The 20,894-nt window shown below is 37.8% G+C and overlaps 1 protein-coding gene across 6 annotated transcripts in view; it reads right to left on the reverse strand.

Annotated features, from left to right (window-relative positions):
• Positions 1-20,894, reverse strand: part of CUX1 (cut like homeobox 1) — a 295,304-nt gene that overhangs the window by 148,811 nt on the left and 125,599 nt on the right. The window lies entirely within an intron of this gene.

Genomic DNA, 20,894 nt, shown 5'->3' on the forward strand with positions numbered 1-20,894 from the left:
TGGGTATCCGAGTACCGAGCTGAGCAGCTCGGTACTCTCCCGCCCATTCCGAATCCAAATCGAGGCCGAACGTCATTGTGACGTCGTCGGATCTCGGGACTCGGTTCTCGCGATACTTCAACTTTATAAATACACGCCTCCACAGCAATCCATCGCCATTTGACAGAGGGAGAGAGCAGGGTGTAGTCATAGGCTAATTAGAGCAGGGACAGAGAATACCATATTGTTCTTGCAATTGCTCTAACCAAAATCGCTAGTGCAGAGAGGAGGATAGAGGTTTATTATTTTTTCTTCATATTTGGCACTCCCCAGCGCTTTTGGGGTGTCCCCCATAATTGTGCATTAATATTTCTGGCTGTCAAAAGTCATATCTGTCAGCATTATCTACTAAATAATTTGTAGCACACCTCAGTGTTTTTGGGGTGTCCTCCCTAATTGTGCATTAATATTTCTGGCTGTCAAAAGTCATATCTGTCAGCAGTATCTACTCAATAATTTTTAGCACTCCTCAGTGTTTTTGGGGTGTCCTCCCTAATTGTGCATTAATATTTCTGGCTGTCAAAAGTCATATCTGTCAGCAGTATCTACTCAATAATTTGTAGCACTCCTCAGTGTTTTTGGGGTGTCCTCCCTAATTGTGCATTAATATTTCTGGCTGTCAAAAGTCATATCTGTCAGCAGTATCTACTCAATAATTTTTAGCACTCCTCAGTGTTTTTGGGGTGTCCTCCCTAATTGTGCATTAATATTTCTGGCTGTCAAAAGTCATATCTGTCAGCAGTATCTACTCAATAATTTTTAGCACTCCTCAGTGTTTTTGGGGTGTCCTCCCTAATTGTGCATTAATATTTCTGGCTGTCAAAAGTCATATCTGTCAGCAGTATCTACTCAATAATTTGTAGCACTCCTCAGTGTTTTTGGGGTGTCCTCCCTAATTGTGCATTAATATTTCTGGCTGTCAAAAGTCATATCTGTCAGCAGTATCTACTCAATAATTTTTAGCACTCCTCAGTGTTTTTGGGGTGTCCTCCCTAATTGTGCATTAATATTTCTGGCTGTCAAAAGTCATATCTGTCAGCAGAATCTACTAAATAATTTTTAGCACTCCCCAGTGGTTTGCGCTCAGAATGGATTCAAAGCAGTCCACATATGATCTAAATGAGCAACCAGGTTCTGTCACCAGTCCTGATGTTAGTGTTCCCAGTACGTCATCTGGCCAAGGCGATGTCAAACAACAGAGTGTTTTCAAATTAGTGCAAAAAACAAAAACCAAAAAAAAATTTACTGTATTGAAGCGAAAAAGAAGTGTAACTGAGCAAAAGTTAAGTGACGATAAAAAAAAAATTGCAAGCATGCCATTCTACACACGCAGTGGCAAAGAGAGAATGAGGCCTTCACCTTTGGCTATTAGTGGCAGATCCCAAAAAGTTACCCAGGCTACAATTGGTGCACAACTACTGTTACGCGTCAAAGCTGAGCTGCAAGATAACAGTGAGGCATTACAGGAGAATATTTGCTCTGATTCACAAATGACAACAATCCCTGTGGAGAGTCCATCCAACAGTGGGATGTCTAATCGTGAGCATTCTGCTGATGTGTGCCTTAATAGCCCGAGTGTAGCCGATGATACCCAAATTGAGGATGCCACTTTGGAATTAGAAGAGGATGAGGGGGAGATTTGTGTAGGCGACGAGGGCGCTAATGAGGATGTTGATGATTATGATGCAGACAGATACCAAATTGCCTTTCTCAATTTCTATTTATATTCTAGATTATATAATGGCTGAATAGTTTTCTATTTTACTCCTAGTGGAGAGAGGATCTGATGCAGACAGATACCAAACTGCCTTTGTACATTTCAATTTATATTGTACAGTATATAACGGCTGAATTTATTAGTATTTTATACAAGTGGAGGGGGGCCTAGAGAGACAGAAACCAAACTGGCTTTCAGCATGTCAATTAATATTGTAAAGTCTATAACGGCTGTATTTTTTGGTATTTTATACAAGTGGAGGGGGGCCTATAGAGACAGAAACCAAACTGGCTTTCTCCATGTCAGTTAATATTGTACAGTCTATAATGGCTGAATTTTTTCTTTTTTTAAAAAAGTGGAGGGGGGCCTATAGAGACAGAAAGCAAACTGTCTTTTTCCATTTCTTTACATATTTAACTATAAGTGTAGGGTGTAATATACATCCAAAGACGATGGCTGCATTGCCAATATGCATAGATGGAGAGGAAGACAATCTGTTTTGTGTGTAGAATAAATGAAGGCCTACCAACGAAGAATTAAACAGTTTTTTTGGATGATTTATTACCTCAACAATTAGATTACTTATCTCTAAAACAGTTGGAGCACTAAATTGGGTTATTTTAGGCACAAAAACATGTATTTTCCAACAAAATAGCAAAACAAAACCAAACAAAACCAAAACCAAAACCAAAACACGCAATGGCGGTTTTGCAAAACCAAAACCAAAACCAAAACACGACGGTAATCCAGATCCAAAACCGAATCCAAAACCAAAACACGGGGGTCAGTGACCATCTCTACTAAGAACACACGTTACACTGTTGCTACTCATACATGTATGTGCTTAACCCACCCTTCTGTCAGCAACAATGGGTGTGTTTATGGGTGCTGTGTTTGTATGTGAGGTGTGTTTACCATGCCATTGTATTTTCTAATGCCCAGTCTTTGGACAAATGAGGTGACCACTCGTTTAGAGACACAACAAAACTTGGGAGTATTCAACTTTCCTACTTGGGAACTAATATGTTTAGTCTATAGTGCCTAGCACATAGGGAAAATATACCAAGCATCTCTATGTTTTATTTTTGTCTGTAAAGAATAAAAATATGTATTTTACCACATGTATCTGCTACCTGCACGCTCTGTGCAGGCAATTTGGTACAAATCAGCGAGAAAGAAAAAACAATTACTAAAACAATGGAATTGAGCTGGATACTAAATGTGTTTGTATTTTAGTAATCATTTGACCTGTCCATCTAATTTCATCTTTACATTTCATTCTCCCTTAATCAACATGTCTCAGAAGTACAGCACTGACCAGTCTCCTGCATGTATGAAGTGCTGTTATAAATAGAACACATGACTAATTCACTATGACTTTCACCTGATGTCATCAGTGGTTTAATACAGACTTACATCACCTAATATGATGTCACACATGTAAAGTGACATCATATTAGATTGTCTAAGCAGGCAGTAGACCGTTTCAACATACTATGCAAAACAAGCTAAAACCAGACGTCAGGTACTGAAGTGAATGTTGTTGTTTTATTATTAAGCAATGCATTTCCAGACTTAAAAGTTGTTGGGTTTTTTTTTGTTTTGTTTTTTTTAACATGTGTTTTAAAAATTCCCCTATAAAAGTAAATTACATTTTTTCGTACTAGTTTGGACCCTCCAGACCCCATCAGCCAACCCCTGGCTCACTCTCCTGTCCCTTGCGTTTGTTGTAATACAGAAGCTTGGAGGTAGTAGCGGTCTAGTGGAAGAAGAGCGAGCCTGAAGTCATTGCTCACAGCCTGAAAAGAGTGTTAATGTCTGTATCAAGCATATGCATTCCCCAGTGTAAGGCACAATTAGAAATGTTTAACATTAAGGATATGTTTAGTACTAGAATGCAGAAAAATGGTGATGTCAGCAATGTTTAAAACCCGTACATGAACCTAACTTTACTTATGGGAGATACGGATGTCAAGTCTTTGAAGAAAGATTTGTTATCAGATTTCTCACTTAGGTAAACAAACTCCAATATGTCAGTTTTGCATGGAATTGAATTTGATTTATATTGCATGTTAGACCGGATCTCTTTTATATCAATAACCGGTTTCAGATTCTACTGAATCCCATAGGAAGCTGCTCTCTCTCTGTGTTGTCGCTTGTAGAACTAGAATGCAGGCAGCTATAGCTCGGATACACTGCTTCTGTTACAGTAATAGGAAGATGCTCTCTCTCTGTGTTGTCGCTTGTAGAACTAGATTGCAGGCAGCTATAGCTCGGATACACTGCTTCTGTTACAGTAATAGGAAGCTGTTCTTTCTCTGTGTTGTCGCTTGTAGAACTAGAATGCAGGCAGCTATAGCTCGGATACACTGCTTCTGTTACAGTAAGCCAGCACCAGACAGGCAAGTATTTTTGTTTTGTCAATGCCTGCGCATGAGCTATAATTTTTGTATCCTTTGCTTGATGCCTTTAGAAATAAAAGCAGGTTATATTTTTAGAAAAAGTAGTTCCCATTGTGTTTCATTTAACATTAGCAGCAAATCCAATTGTTGCAATGAAGGGGGGGGGGGGGGGCAAATTACATTTTTCTTTGCATACAGAACAAAATACTGAATGGTTTTAAAGAGGACATGCCCCCCTCCTAACTAATTCTGTCTGCACATTTTAAATCCCCCCCCCCCTCACACACACACACACACACACACTCCCTGCAGCCCAACATGGTTTTGCCAAAATTGCAATTAACCCCAACAGAAAACTTTGGCAATAAACCCAGTGAGCCATTTTTCTCACCATATACAGAGCAGACACAAATATTCATCACATATACAAAGCAGGAATCTCTTATGCTCTAACACATACTATATAACAAGACACTTTGGCTTATTTTAACTAGGCCGAGAACGTAAGATTTCAGAAGCATTTTCCCCGCAGAACCATGCAGCCTCCTGCTTGTTACATTAGATTATAAAACCCATGATGATGGAAACCCCCAGGCGCCTTATACTTTTTGCCTACAAGTATAATTTAGCAATGACGCAGCTTTTAAAAACTAGCGGGTAAAGAGGCGTCCGCTGCAATAGAGCTAAGTATATACATCTGCAGAGTGAAACAATATAAAAAGGATTTTAACAATCGTTTTACATTTTGTTGGACTTTGGCATACGAATGTGATTTTGTATAGATATGATTTTCCATTCACATATAAAATACTTTCTTGGTGGCACCGAGTATTTATAGTAACATTCCCTGTGCAGAATAAAGCTACAGTTCAACTTATTTGTCCTCATCTACTTTTATCGGGTTTATGAATAGTTTCTTTTTTTACCCCACAATATATTATATGTCCTATAATATCAGCAGGTTGCAGATGCAAACAATTCAGTGTAAACTAATAAGGTTTTCAATTTAAAATTCAATTCAATTTAAAATGGTGATTAAGAACCCAATGTATCTATTGGTCTGCAATTAAAAATGCATTAAAATGATAAATGTGAAGGTCTTTGGGTTAACTGGAGAAGTGGCTATAAAGATAAAATGAGAGCTCTGTAAGTAGAAGCAAACATAAGTTCCAAATAACTGACAGTCTAAGAGGAACTCCCACATAAAGAAATGTAACTAAATATTCCAGCTCTACATTTAAGTAACCACAAGGAATGATTACAAAAATTCATCATATGCATTAGAGTCAAAGAAAATTCTATAATTTCTAGATTTTTTTTGTTTTTCATATGGAAAGGATTACATAAATGTCACTACACCTTATTTATATTTTCAGATTTGGTAAGTTTATGATTTAAGGACCTGGTAACCCCAATATTATCTGTCGTACTTTATTCATCACAAATACCTTTGTCCATCTACGCAAGAAAGCCATTAAATTTACAGCAAACAGGAACTATAACCTAATTTATGGAAGATAGTACACATGAGGGAACTTTGTTTCTTTTCATATATTGGGCCTCATTTAGGGTTAGGAGCAAAGCAAAACAAAGGCGCAAATTTGTTGCTGGACAAACCATGTTGCAATCCATGTTTACATGCAGGGAAAATACTGGCAGTTTTATTGTTACACTGCAATTTAGAGTTACTAAACATATTAGGACTCGTACAGAGCTGGACATACGCCCGATTGCTTAACGTAAAATATCCAAATTTGTACTCTGCACGTCCATTTGTCTGCATGCAGATTTTTTATTTGTGACCCCTTATTCTGGGAAAGGAGAAACAAGAGAAGAAAGTGTTGTGCAAACGCAAACAGAGAACAATAAGAGCAGGTTCGTGTAATCGCCAACTGAGGCAGACCTGCATGGAGACCAAGACATCATTAGCCGTATTACTTGTGGATGACTGAGGGCTGGTGAAAATATACACTGATCATGAGAACTCTGGCCAGCAGCTAGCAGCTTCTGATTGGCTGATTGCGTATTCACCTCTGAAGCCGATAGGTGCTATCTTAAGTGCTTCTGACTACATCATATAATTTTGTAGACATATATTAGAATTAATTTCTATTACTTCCATTTGTAAACGAGACGGCTGTATTTTTTTTTCTTTTTAAATTTAAATCAAACCTAATAGTGAATGCATTTGTTGCTGTCAAATATAAAAAAGAACATTTATTGTGCTTGTCACATGACTGGGTGTAAGAACGCCTGATGCAAACTTGACGCATAGAAGATTGGTGTAGAGCTGGATGCATCTTGAGGTGCCTCGGACTCAGCATACGGGAGTGAATACGATATTTTAACGTATCTACAATGGTAGATAACATTTAATCATGGTGGTACAGCACCAGGGTCATGAGTTCAATTCCCAGTCAGGGCCCTATCTGTTTGGAACATTTATGTTCTCCCTATAATTGAGTGGGTTTCCTCAGGATGCTCTGGTTTCCTCCCACACTCCAAAAGACAGACATGGTACGTTAATTGGCTGCTGACCCCTGTGCTTGTATGTTAGGGAGCTTACACTCTAAATCAGGGGTCAGGGAACTTTTTTACCTTTTACCCCCAAATATATTTAGATACGCCGACGTTACCCCCTTGATTTGAAAGGAAGGAAATCATATATTATTAATTATTGCAATTCAAAATTTTATTGAATCTATTCAAAATTTCTTTGAAAGCTTCAACTTCAAAACTTCAGGTTTTGGGGAAATGATGTTGCTTCATTTTTGATACGTGAGCATCAATATTGGGGCATTTTGATGTCAGAGCAATTTGGATACAGTCTTCAGCGTCCAATCGATTTCTCTGCTTTGTTTCTATGTTCGTTAGAGTGGAAAATCCTTGTTCGCAAAGGTAGGTTGTTGCAAAAGGCAGCAACTTTTTGACTGCCTCCTCGTGTGCAATTTTGATGCCTTTGCAGCTGTTGACATCCAAAAATATGACAGATCTGCTTTGTTTTCAAATGCAATACGGGCTTCATTATTGCATCGAAGCTCAAGAAGTGCCTCTGCCAACCCTTGAGGCTCTTCTGGTACAACAGCAATTTCACATTTAAAGGGGTCTACAATCCAACTGACAGCATGTGAATCGGCAGCATTACCCCCAGGAATTACATTTTTACCCCATTTGGGGTAATTTACCCCTGTTCCCTGACCACTGCTCTAAATGAACGTTCATACTATATGACTGATAATAATGAATCTAATACATTATACTCACTCCATAGAAAATACAGGTCCTGCATTGCTAAAATGGGAGTGGTCTACTAGATCAGGAATGTGGCTGGTTGGAATGGAGGCACTGTCACTTATGTCCCAGTTCTTTCACTGAATGATTGGTATATATAAATTTGTATTTAGTCATTGTTAAGTTTACTGTGTTTAATACAGTTTTGTTTGTTAACGATGTATAAGCCCTTTGTGTATGGGTTGCAGTGACACAAAGAATGACTTGTATGGTACCCATATTATGTGAGCTAATAAAAATCAGATTTAAAAAAAAAATGTGGTCTCTACCTTTGTGGTAGCTCATACAAATTATACCAATTGTTTCATAGTGTATCTTACACAAATACATTAATGGTAGTCTGATTAACAGATGAGAAACAGCATATCCTCCAAAAGTAGGGCACAAATGAGTTACCTGAACAGGAATAGAAATAGTGTTATTTTTGTACAGATGTGGAAGACTGTCAACTCTGCAAGAGCCCTGCATCCAGTGTTAGAAGTATGTTGATTTATCTAAATATATTCTGCACGCATACTATTGGTAAAAAGTCCATGCTTTGATCACTCAAACTACAATTATGCAGTTGATTTGCTCCCTGCTACTAAAAAAAATTAAAAAAACCAAGCGGTTTGCAGAAATCCACATCAACAGCAGTTACTTTGGTGACAGCATCAGCCTATGATGAATAGCAGATAAGTCTTCAAACAGCAGCCCATAAATCTGCCACAGCAATATTACACTAAATAATAAAATGCAATTGTTTACAAAAGCGCCACTTAGGTGTAGCAAATCACCATCCAAAATGAGTAAACATTATCTTTCAATCAGCAGACGCTGCCGTAAATGATTCTCATTGGTGCTCCAAGGGTTAACCCCGAAATGATGTAGAACGCCCCAGGCCCGAGCTCTGCTCATCAGAGCATTAAATCTGAAAGCTCAAGAGAACAGAGCAGTCGAGCTGCAAGGGCTGTGTTATGAAGTTCTGCATTAAAAATTCATATTGCAGGCTCTCCACAGTCCCCTTGTCTGGCTGAATGGAGAGCTAGCGGGGGAAATATTACACACCCCACTGTCTTTCTGGCGATTGGAAACATTCCTCAGCAAACAGCACCTCAGGAAGAGAACGAAAGGGCAAACAAACCGTGAAACAAATCAATGGGTTCAATTATCTCTCTTCTCTCTCGTAAAAGGAAACTTTTGATTTTGAAGCAGTTTCATCAAATGTATTTTTAATGACAGCTCATGACATGAAGACCCCAGACCCTAAACGTGTGTCTGGTTGTTTGGAAAAGAACAGTTTTGTCATAATATATTTTTTTCATTGTCTCAACACACAATCCATTATTGTTAACCACAGGCGTAACTAGGGCAGTGCAAAAAGCAGCCATCGGCCAGGGGCGCAAAGCAGAAGAGGGCACCGATATACAGTAGGCACCAGAGGGCTACCCACTACAGAGGTATGATTTTATGGGGCTAACTACACCCTTCGTGGGCTATATAATCAACTTAATGACCAAAGATCAATTTCATAAATGGTAACGATTTTGCTTAAGTCATAGCTATAGATATGATCTCAGACAGACTTGGACTGTTCATAACATTTACTAGAGATCTACAGTGGGACCCAACACTGGGATTCATACAATGAACTCACTGGAGGAGTTACTTTATTCCTTTGGGTATCACTGGTATCTCTGGTAACACATAAGGTGTAGACAACTGTATTGTGCCAGATGGGTGTTTCTATTAGTCATTTAATGGGTGCAACCATAGATAGTTGGGTAATTGCATACAATAGACTCAAAAACATGGAACATAGGAAAAGGGGGGCTCGTGTCCAAAACTGGAAAACTTTGAATAGATATGTGCAGTACTGCCATCATAGATTTTGAATCCCTGAAGAGCAACTATTGATTAAGTACAGATAATATGATACTGACTACTCTCTAGGACAACTGAAGCATTGTAATACCACACAGTCTCATCTTAATCTGGGTACACACCTATGCAATCTTACTTCAGATGAAATTTCGGTAATGTCACCAATGGGTGAAAGTCCCGATCAGCATTCAGATTCATGTGCACACACCTACAGGACTTGCCTTTAGATCTGTGCTCTTCATCTGTTAACCAACTGCTGAAAAGGTCTGTGTTTTGGTACGATAAAACAATCGTGGGAGCGTATACTCTCTTGCAATATCTGACCAAACAGCCATGAATAGTGCATGATAATGCCATAGATGTGTACCCAGCTTTACTTGTATAAGAAATCTCTCAGATGTATAAGCAGTCTATTACAGATCTCCAAGAGACATTTTTAAAAACAAATGGTCAAGATAAGCTCGGTGAATATAGGGACTGAGAAATATTTATTAGCTGGCCAGGCTTCATCCATATAACTGCCCGTATCCCCAATTAAAAAATAAATAAAAAAAATAAGCACAACTTCGATCACATCCAGATCAACCCAAAACACACCCATTCCAGATAGACCACGCCCAAGGAACGCAGACAAGTGGAGCTGTTGGCTGGTATACATAGAGCACTACGGTCTGTAAAAGTCTGATGGCTTGTGAATAAAGTGTCATTTCTGAACACATTTCTAATCAATATAATATGATTTTAGTTACACTTCAAAAGAATTCCTTCACGGTCTTACATTTTAGAAAGCTGTATTTTATTTTTAAAACTATATTGTTATTGCTTTAGTGAAGCTCGTGTAAGATATGTGACTGGACACTTTTCCCTTTGCGGTGACTTGTGTACCCTAGACTGATGGAGATAGGTGTGACTTTGATACAACATAAATTAGGTAATATATGGAACGTTAAGTAGTGTGTGCATTTAGTTTATATGCTTTCCAAGTCAAGCCTGCCCATGAACCATTGCAAGCACATTTTTTTTTTTAAGAATGTATTTATTGAGGTGTTTAGCAGTCAGTTCAAGTATAATCAATACATAAGTGTACATTCCACATAGTGGTATTGCGACTCAGATTCACTAGGACTGTAAACCGCATTATGTATTAGAATGGGGACGGTGGTATATGGAGGGATGGGCTGGGGGGTGGGTTTGCTGACAGGACGAGGGAAGAAGTCGATTAGTACCATGGTGAACAAAACATAATAGAGAATGGGTATTGTGTGAGTTGTTGGGGTGGACAATACACCAAGGAAGGGATATACAGTGAAAAGCTCCATTACATGTAGAAAGGAAACCTTATAAACAGACAGCCCCAGTCTAGCAAGTTTTACAAAAGGAACTAGAGGGATTTTTTAAAAAAAGCAGATGATATATTCCATGTGAACGCCATGCCATACACTCAGGGGCCATGGGGGTTTCCATGCAGAGGCTAGCTGACAGATGGTAGATTGTATGTCAAATGAGCTTGTTCTGGTGCCCAGGAATAGGTAAGGGGAGCAAGCAGCGTTTGGGGGGGAAACATCAAAGATGAGGTTCAATTGCAAGACAATGTACAAGAAAACGTCTGATAACATTGCCTGGATAAACGTAAATACAGTTTTATGTATATTGCCTCTTATGACATATGGGTGTAAATGGCACAACACAGATTGATCATCTTTGTCAAGTAAAAGATATTAACAGAGGGTTTCTTACCAGGGAACAGAGACGATAGGAAGCTGGCTACCATATTAAGAATACAGATGAGCAGAGAAAAATACGCCCTATCAGTTACTGATTATTTACCATTAAGCAGAAAGGTAAAAGAGGAATGGACTTCAGGGTAAGAAGGTAGTAAACGTAGGGAGCCAAAATTTTGCTTCTCTCTTCAGCCACTGTGAGGGAGTGCTGAGTAACACCAGCATTATGTCTCACAGGGATTGAGAAGTTGGTGATAAATATATTTCAATTAAACATGTGACAAAATAGTGTCTCAATTTCACTGCAGCAGTTTTACACGTAAAATGTTTCTGCCTGGAAGTCTCGCCTTGCTCTAGCTAGAAAATATTACTCACATTCTCTTTGCAGTATAATCTGTTTACACACTCAGTTTAAATATTGTACTTATTACTTGGCATTGCCCCAAAGAACAGCGGTGTACCTTGATGAATAAAAGCCTAATACAAGGATTGTTCATAAGGTTTTCCACAGTAAAAGGTGGAAAGGCCTAAGCTGAGCAGTGGAAGAGATGGATAAATGGGGCAGCAGGTAAAGAGGTAAAACAGAAGGTGTATATGGTGCATGGCAATAAAGGAGAGGATAGGCCCAAACCAAACTGCCATAATAAACCCTGGGCCTGTTTTTGACTTAGTTACTCACGTGAGAGCCCAAACTGATCACCAATTCGGGTCGTTTGGATTTTGATCCAGTATGCTGTACAAACCTGTTTGACAATATTAATGATGTGTTTTCCTAGGGTGACCACTTTACCATAACGGGGCCATGCAATGTGGTAAAGCAGAAGACGATGGGTATGTGCCATTGGCCACAAAGGTTTCATTACCAAAATGGACACGGATCTAGTCAACACTCAGGCCAAAGGACCAGAACTGCTTAAATTAGCACAGCTTATCTAACACTTAGTTCACAAGAAGCCTCAAACAAATGTTATTTTAATTTGCAACCTATTAACTCACTGCATCAAAATGAAACTAGAGGTTAGCACTGCTGAGAAAACTCAGCTACCATCTTCTACCTTGTTGGTCGATCTAATAATGCTTATAAATAATAACAGTTATCCTATAAGTGCACACAACTAAAATGTGGATGGTATTTTGTATACGTGATGAGCAGGGCATCACTTCAGTTGCCGCCTCTGTCAGCAGAATGTCTGGGCACAGCCCTAATTAGAGTGGACATATACTGTGAGATTTTGCAATGCTTACAATGTGCAGTGCATGCTCTCCCTGTATCTGCTTTAAATAAAAAGTGCTCTCATTTGTAAAGCCTGTTCTTAGTGTAATTGCAAGTTACTTTATAGTTCTAAACACATGCTTTGGATGTTCATGACTCATTAACTGAACAGGAAATCGGAAACTTTAATTACAAATTAACTTTTATTATAGACTCAGCATAATACCACATGTAACAACCATAAAACCACTGTCTTTTATACTCGTTCCAGGAATGCAGTCACCAGTTCAATATAAGCGTGCACAACAAAAACATTGGTTTTGTTTTCTCTTTTGATTATTCTTTACACCAAAACGACTATATATGAAACTTGTACTTTCAGCAAAAACTACAGAAACTGTAGATGATGCAAGACAAGTATTTTTTTTCTAATGCTTAAAAATAATAAAGTGTGGTATGATGTTACATGAGGCTGGGTTTGCTTAAATAACTTTCTTTTTTAGTGTTCATTGTTTTCATCATGTCTGATGCCAACAAGATACCTCCTGCACATACTGTCTACATGAAAAGTTATGGTGCAGTAAAGTATTTTTGATTTATTTCTGTTTATTATTTACTCATAAAAAAGTGAGTTCTATAAAAGGGACGTAACCTAAACACACACATAACAGATTACTGAATTCTAAAAAAGATAATGTATAACCCAAGAAAGTGACGTCAATGTTCCTAGTAAATTGATATTCATGATATGCATTCTCGAATATGGCTTCAGTTGACAAAATGTGTCAAACTCTTAAGCAATGAGTACACTACAATCAATCAGCTAATGCATACAGTATGGTGTTAGGATAGATCATGACAACTTTAAAATATTATTTTTCGCAATTATTCTGAATAGGCTATAATCATAATATCTGAAATTACTTAAGTCAAAATGGCTTCCAGCAAATCCATGTGCACAGCATATAAATTAAGACATATTTTGATGAAGGAAACAGATATGAAGAGGCCTCCATTCTGTCACTTTACCATGATTATTTACTCAGAGACTTCATGTTATCAATGATAGGCAATCAAACTTCTTATAGGCCATTAAAGAGATCCACAGTTCTTAAAAGATTGGCTAAAATGTATTTGTCCAAGAAGTATTAAAAAGTTGGGTCAAAATTCATTATATATTCCTTGTAGATAACAAAATGGATCAAAGCAATACATATATATTTGTAACTTCTGAAAGTGCCATTATAAAATGTGTCCATAGCAAATACAGACTAGTCTAAAGATGCATATATCCAAGGAATCACTATAATGAAATCATGTTTCCTATGTAAATGTACAGAAAATGAAACCATGTTTAGAAGAAGTAATGCCATAAGCTCTGCTATGTATCAGGTGGTAGCGCTGGTATATTTCTAAGAACTCATAACTGTTCATGGACAATAGGGCAATAAATTGGTTATAAAACAGAATACCATATAGGCACACCTCTTCCAGTGATGTCACAGAGAGCATAGGGGTGGTGTCAGGGAGAGGAAGAACAAGATTTATAAACTAATGCAATGATTGTGAGAATGATCAGTTTTTGGGGAATCAGTCTGGTGCTGATAAATTCTTCATACCATCAAACCTTCCCCAGGACCAAGATTTCGCAAAAGAGTATGAGAGTGTGCTTCTTCCTTTTTTTGTGTTGTATTTCTGTTTTACTTTAAAGAAAATATTTTGCATTTATATTTCTGTATATCAATTGTTTATCACCATTCTTATTAAATGAGCATTGTGTCTTTTTGTCATATTAAATACCATTTAATAGTGTTCTGTCTTTGCGTTACAATTCACAGGTATACATAGAATTGCTTCGTTTACAGTAACTGATTGGATAAGTTGGGAAATAATGGAAGACTTCCTCAGGGGCATATTCAATTAGCTGCGGGATTAGACAGAAAATCTCAGAGCTGCGAGAAAAATCAGTGGAAAAATTACCATAGTAGTAATAATGCGCAGCCGCATTGCTAATTGAATCTGCTCCTATGAGTGTGAGCTTGTGAAATATTCGTAGTGTTAGCAGTCCTTGGTGTATTAATAGTGAGTGTGTATGAGAAAAACAAATGGTTGTGTGTTTATTAACCCTCTCACACCCACGTCAGGCATAGCCAGGTGGGTACTATTGTGACAAAGGAGTTTACAGAGAACTATGGAAATTAAGTAACTAAGGATAAACAATTTTAAGTAAAACTTTAAACATCATGGCAATCTACTTTCTACGATACATCCAGCTGTTTTCACCCAAAATACAACAGGAAATGGCAGATAGGTGGTACCACCAGACTTTCTACTGGTTCTTCAACATGTAAGCTTGCAGGTAGATAGAGAAACATTACTTCCTCTATAGAAAAATGTAAAATGCTCCTATGCCCATTAGATGCCTTACTGAAGTTATTTTTCAGAGAAAAGCCAAGAATTTATCATGTATTGCCTACATAAATAATGTTTAAATTTACACTAGAAAAGCAAGTAAAAAATCCCATTACTAAGTTGATTTTACTAGGCAGCTTTGCTAAACAAAAACAAAAAAAAAAACCAAAAACAACACCTCCCCACTTCACTACAGACAGTTGAAGTTACTCACACATCTTAGTACATAATACAATATATCGTATACAGGTGAAAGAGCTGAGAAGACCCAGTATAAGACCAGCAGTTATTTCATGTATATTACAGCTGCACTGCCACCTGTTGGGGGTAGGACCAAATCACACACCTCCTCCTACACCATTTAAAAATGAAGCTGTATTAATTTCCAGCTGTATTACAGTACCAACAGAGCCTCAGGAGAAAAGGCTGCATGCAGCAGCCCTCAGAGATTCAGTCAGGGCAGATGTACATTGGGGAAATATTTTCCCAAGTGTTAGCGCGGCTTTAATAAGCTCAGTAACATACAGTCTGGCTTTACTTACGTCAAGTCCCTTACACGCATAGGTGACAGCCATTTTATGAGTAGAACTATCTTATCAATTCCCTAAGCAACTTGTGACATCACTGAGGCACGAGGCACTTAGTGCTTTAATGCCGTCAGTCAGTTTACATGCTGAATTTTCACGAATATTGGTAGAGCTCATAAAAAAAAAAGCTTCTGGCACCTGTTGTAATTAATAGATCAACACAGCATAATAAAAACATATACTATACTTCACATAATGTCATTTTAAAACTTTAAACGTGTCAGATCATTTTAAATAATCTCATCGGTCATTTGAGCAATATCTAACATTATAAATTTTTGCTATAATCTGAAGCATAGATCATATAAACAACCAATTGAAACTCTGCTTAGCATCTGTTTAAAAAAAATCTGCATTAATAAACATGAAGAACACTTTTACCTCCCACTCTCAAAGACAGAATAAAACAAAGACCAGCTGTATTCATCAATGGATCCTTGTTCTAAGCATAAAGGCTAATTACATTTTATTTTGAGCCTACACATGGAAAACTTTACAGTTGCCATAAGTGGCTTTCTGATATTCCATCCGACACACTGGCAATATTGCACAGAGAGAGAAAAAAAAAATCCCTGGATTAGTAACACTTTCCATACCTGTTATTACTTTAAAACTCTCCATAAACATTGGGGACCTTTTATCAATTATTTTTTTTGAAATATATGAAGCCCAGCACCTTATGTGCAGGGCTCGATATGACAATGACCATCTATTTACATGAATACTGTATGTAATAACTATATGCTAATATGTTGAATACTCTTTTTAAACTAAAAAAAAAACAAAAACAGAGTCTACAGAGGTTGTCAGTGAGGGGTACAAAATCCCAAAAATGACAAATGACCGTAATTGCCAAGTAGGGATAGATACATACATACACACACATTATATACATATATATGCATACCTATATATACACATACATATATATGTATACACGCACACATATATACACACACACGTACATACATATTTACACTGATAAGCCGCAACATTAAAATCACCTGCATAATATTGCGTGGATCCCCATAGTACCGTCGAAATAGCTCTGACCCATTAAGGACATGACCTCTGTAGGGCATCCTGTGGTATTTGACACCAAGACGTTAGCAGCAGATCCTTTAAGTCCTGTAAGTTGTGAGGTGTGGCCTCCATGGCTCGGGCTTGTTTTACCAGCACATCCTACTGATGCTCGATCAGATTCTGATCAGAGATCTGGGGAATTTGTGTGGCAAGGCGTATTACCCTACTGAAAGAGGTCACTGCCATCAGGGAATACCGTTACATGTACTTGATCTACAACAATGTTTAGGTACGTGGTACATGTCAAAGTAACACACACATAAATGCCAGGCAGGACACAAGGTGTCCCAGCAGAACATTGGTCAGAACATCACACTGCCTCCGCTGGTTGCCTACTTCCCATAGTGCATTCTCTTCCTCAGGTAAACGAAGCACACACACACACACACACACACACACACACACGTTGTACACATGATGTAAAAGAAAACGTGATCAGACCAGGCCAACTTCTTTCATTGCTCCATGGTCCAGTTCTGGAGCTCACATGTCCATTGTATGGGCTTTTGGTGGTGGACAGGGGTCAGCAAGTTGTGATGCACTGTGTGTTCTGACTCCTTACTATTATAGCTTTAACTTTTTCAGCAATATTTGCTACAGCAGCTCTTCTGTGGGATTAGACCAGATGGGTCAGTCTTCGCTCCTCACATAATTCAAGGAGCCTTGGATGCCCATGACTCTTTCGCCTGTTCCCAGTTATCATTCTTTGGGCCACTTTTGGTAGGTACTAACCACTGTATACCATAAAAACACCACAAGATCTGCTGTTTTGGAGATGTTCTGACCCAATCATCTAGCAAACACAATTTGGTCCAAGTCAAAGTCTCTCAGACCCTAATATATCCCATCCCTCGACTGGTGCCATTGTGACAAGATAATAAATGTTATTATCTTCACTTGTCAATGTTTTAATGTTGTGGTTGGTGTGTGTATATAATACAATTTAATATAACATATCCATCTATAAAATATATATATATATATATATATATATATATATATATATATATATATATATATATATATATATATATACACATATATATATATATACATACACACACACATATATATATATATATACACACACACACACACACACACAATCAGACATATATACACAGACTGGCGTAGATATACACACATATATACACACACAAATAAGATGGAGTGACTCAGATCTCACAGAGCCACATTCCTTGGAGTCTAAGACAGTAATATTTAATACATTTTTGAGGTTTCAGTGTCTGAAATTTTGCGGTTACGCAAATTGAATTTTACCAACATCCAGTGTGCAGTAGTGGAGATATTATAAATGCAGTTTAACTCAACTTGAATGAACAAACTTCTATCTGTTTTGCCTTCTCTGACTGCTATGTATTCAGTTATTTGAACACTTTCAAAATGAGAGATGTAACAGAAATGGATGTGGATTGAGTACATAAGAACGGACAGGTTAGGGAAATGTAAGGCGTTTCTTGCCTTTAATATTAAAAAATAAATAAAACAAAAACAGACATACAGGGATGCAAAATCAGGTAAACTAAAAACGTTGCCTCTATCAGCACTGATAAAAAAATATAATGATTCTTAAAAACATAAAAAAAGATGTATTACTTTCATGACTTGCCAATTTTTACTTGTGGCTTGTGTGACATTTCCTGTGAATTTACTGGACGATAGAGCCAGGCTGCTTCCCTTCCATTACATGCGCGATAGCTTGTAAATAAAAATCGCTCTCACATTAAACTTATGTGATCTTAATAAAGGTCAATGCGGTTTTTTATTGCTTCTGGGTTAAACTGTAGATATACATTTTATTTTATATTTATATTCCCTCAGGTTACAGGATTCGCAAGAGATATTTTTTTTTTTTTTTTGAGTACTGCAGATAATGAGAAAATGCAAGTGTGCATTACACCATGACAGAAAATTTTGCAGAGCTTAAGGGTAAGAAGCTGAAGAATGGTGGATGAGATGACACAAAACCAAGAGGGGTGATCACCTTTTATATATTTATCTTATTATATTAAGCAGCAAGGGAAAAGCCATCAAGACCTCTGTAAGGCAAAGTATGCAACTGAAAGCATAATGCCCATTACCTCTTCCAACAGTAACAGAAACCCAAAGATACTCTGGACTAAAACGCATTACATAGTTTAATAATGATAACGAAATAAAGCCAGTGAGAGACAATATGTAAAAAAAAGTAAGATAATGGCACCAACATTTCAACTGGAAAAAAGCAAATATATATGGGATCCAAGTAGCTCTTTGTTTCTAGAACAGAACAATGTAAATACAGTCGAGTCATTTTCTTGGCTTCGAATTAAACTTGTCTGCAGCAGGCTATTTCAGTTGCTAAGCAGTATATTGATAATCACATTATATTAGTAAGCATGACATCTAAGGAAACCACTTCTTGCTGAGGTTTATCTCTGACTGGACAGGAAACATCTGATGGTTGCCAGGCAACCCTGGAAACCAATGTAAAGGGCCTGGGGGGTTCCATATATTAGCAACACAATAACAACAACATAATATGGCATTTGCTACTGATACTAATGCAGTTACGCAAAGGTATGTTTCGTCATGATCGAGATATTAATCTTATACTGGTCCTTTCACTTCTCCTCAACTTTTTCTAACAATAAATTACCACCTTTGGAAATTGGTGTATAATCCCTTCTTTAAAAACAAAAAACACAAACATACCAAACTTCCAAATTCCCCTTAATAATCATTACAGTCTGTAATCACATTTGTACTAGCCAGACACCAAGTCACGCAGCACTTGGTGACACAAACCCTTTTGTTAGTTGGTTTTCGCAGAAAAAAAAAAATAAAAAAAAATAATTGTGCATTATATTGACAATCGTACAACAGTTATCCAAAGTTTATGGGCCTGGATTACAGATACTGTGTTTTACCCATACTCCCCTACATTGTATTTTCCCCTCCGGGAGGTAAATTACAGTTGTGGAGGAAGGAGGGGGCACCGAGTATCACGTCATTTTGGCCCTATATCCTGCGGCCAAATGACACGATCACATGGTTTAATCACTGGGGGCGGGGCCAAAATTATGCATTTCACTGCCTATCGCATGATCAAGGCTCCCCTCCTGCTGGTTACAGGAGAATGGCTGGCTCTTACGGGAGTCTGGGTGACTGGGCAGGTATGGTCTTACCCTGTCTCTTGTCTTTTTTTATTAATACATAATACACAAGTAATGATAATATATGTATAACCGCCTGTAGAAAATATCTGTATAAATGATGTTCTGGTGCCATCACTTCAATGTTCATTAGGAAAGCATGAATAATATAAGGAACGGTGCACCCCAGCTGTAAAGTATTACTGATATTAGAAGTCACCGCAGAGATCTCAACCCTGCGTAAAAGCAATGAGCTTGCAGCCTCTGACCATGAGAAGTGTCACACAACTCCTCTGGGTTTAAAAAGGTCACAAATGTAGAGTGGGGGTAGATTATCCCTTACAGTTTGCCAGAGAGAAAATCGGGTTTGTTATAGATTGTAGATGTCGGATTTTCATCATTCCCATTAATGCATAGCGCCATATACCAGCCAACGTGTGTGTACGTACGTGTGTGCGTATATCTCAGGTCAATAGATTCAGACATTAATCAGCCACTGTTCGATCCATTACATGCATACACTGGACCTTTCAGCATTGTTACAACTCTATGAGGTTTCCTACCCAGAGGGAAATCCCAGAACCCTATTGCGCCATCACAATATTGTCTGTGGCTAAAGGAGCTATGCATATTGCTGTGCACAGTAATCTGGTGGCCAGAACATAAATTGACTGTAGAACTAAGACATATCAGTACTACATTACTGTTCTGCCCTATCGGCTCCACCCATCAACATGACTGCTGGTCCCTGTATTTTACACATATATTAATATACTGGGTGAAAAGGTACCCATCCACATTGATATTGTGCTTCAGTAGTTGAGAGGCATTTTATAAGGTCTTGTAATGACCTAAAGTTTAACATATTCATCCCATTGTTCGCATTTTATACTCCTGTGTATGTGGCGTTATATAAACAGTGGAAGTATACAGCAACTACAGCACAAGAAAAATACATTTAAAAGGCTTTAAAACCACCGCATAAGCTGCTTACCTGTCTACCCGTCACTGATCACTTTATAATGTATTGGCAGTCTTGACAAAAGTGCAACCATATTGAACTATTGGTATAAAAGCTATGCAGTAGAATAATTTAGAACGAAAATTACTGGTTCTGTATTATATGCTGGACTTACAGTGTTATACATAAAAATAAAAAGACTTCTCAATATATATTTGCTGGCCACAAATGCTGCAATATTGCAGTCAATATCCGCTATTTGGCCGGATTTCCTAAAAACACCAGTGATGCCAGACAATAATCTCATTGAAATTGGTGAGATCATTACTGGGCACATTGGTAGAGGTGGTTGGAAGATGACCGTGGATCACTACTATCAACCAGCATGGCCCAGGTCACTATATATATGGACATACTGAACAGTGGTCTTGTCAGCAGGCACTGTTAGTA

The sequence above is a fragment of the Mixophyes fleayi genome, chromosome 2 (assembly GCF_038048845.1).
Source record: "Mixophyes fleayi isolate aMixFle1 chromosome 2, aMixFle1.hap1, whole genome shotgun sequence".
NCBI classification, from domain to species: Eukaryota; Metazoa; Chordata; class Amphibia; order Anura; family Limnodynastidae; genus Mixophyes; species Mixophyes fleayi.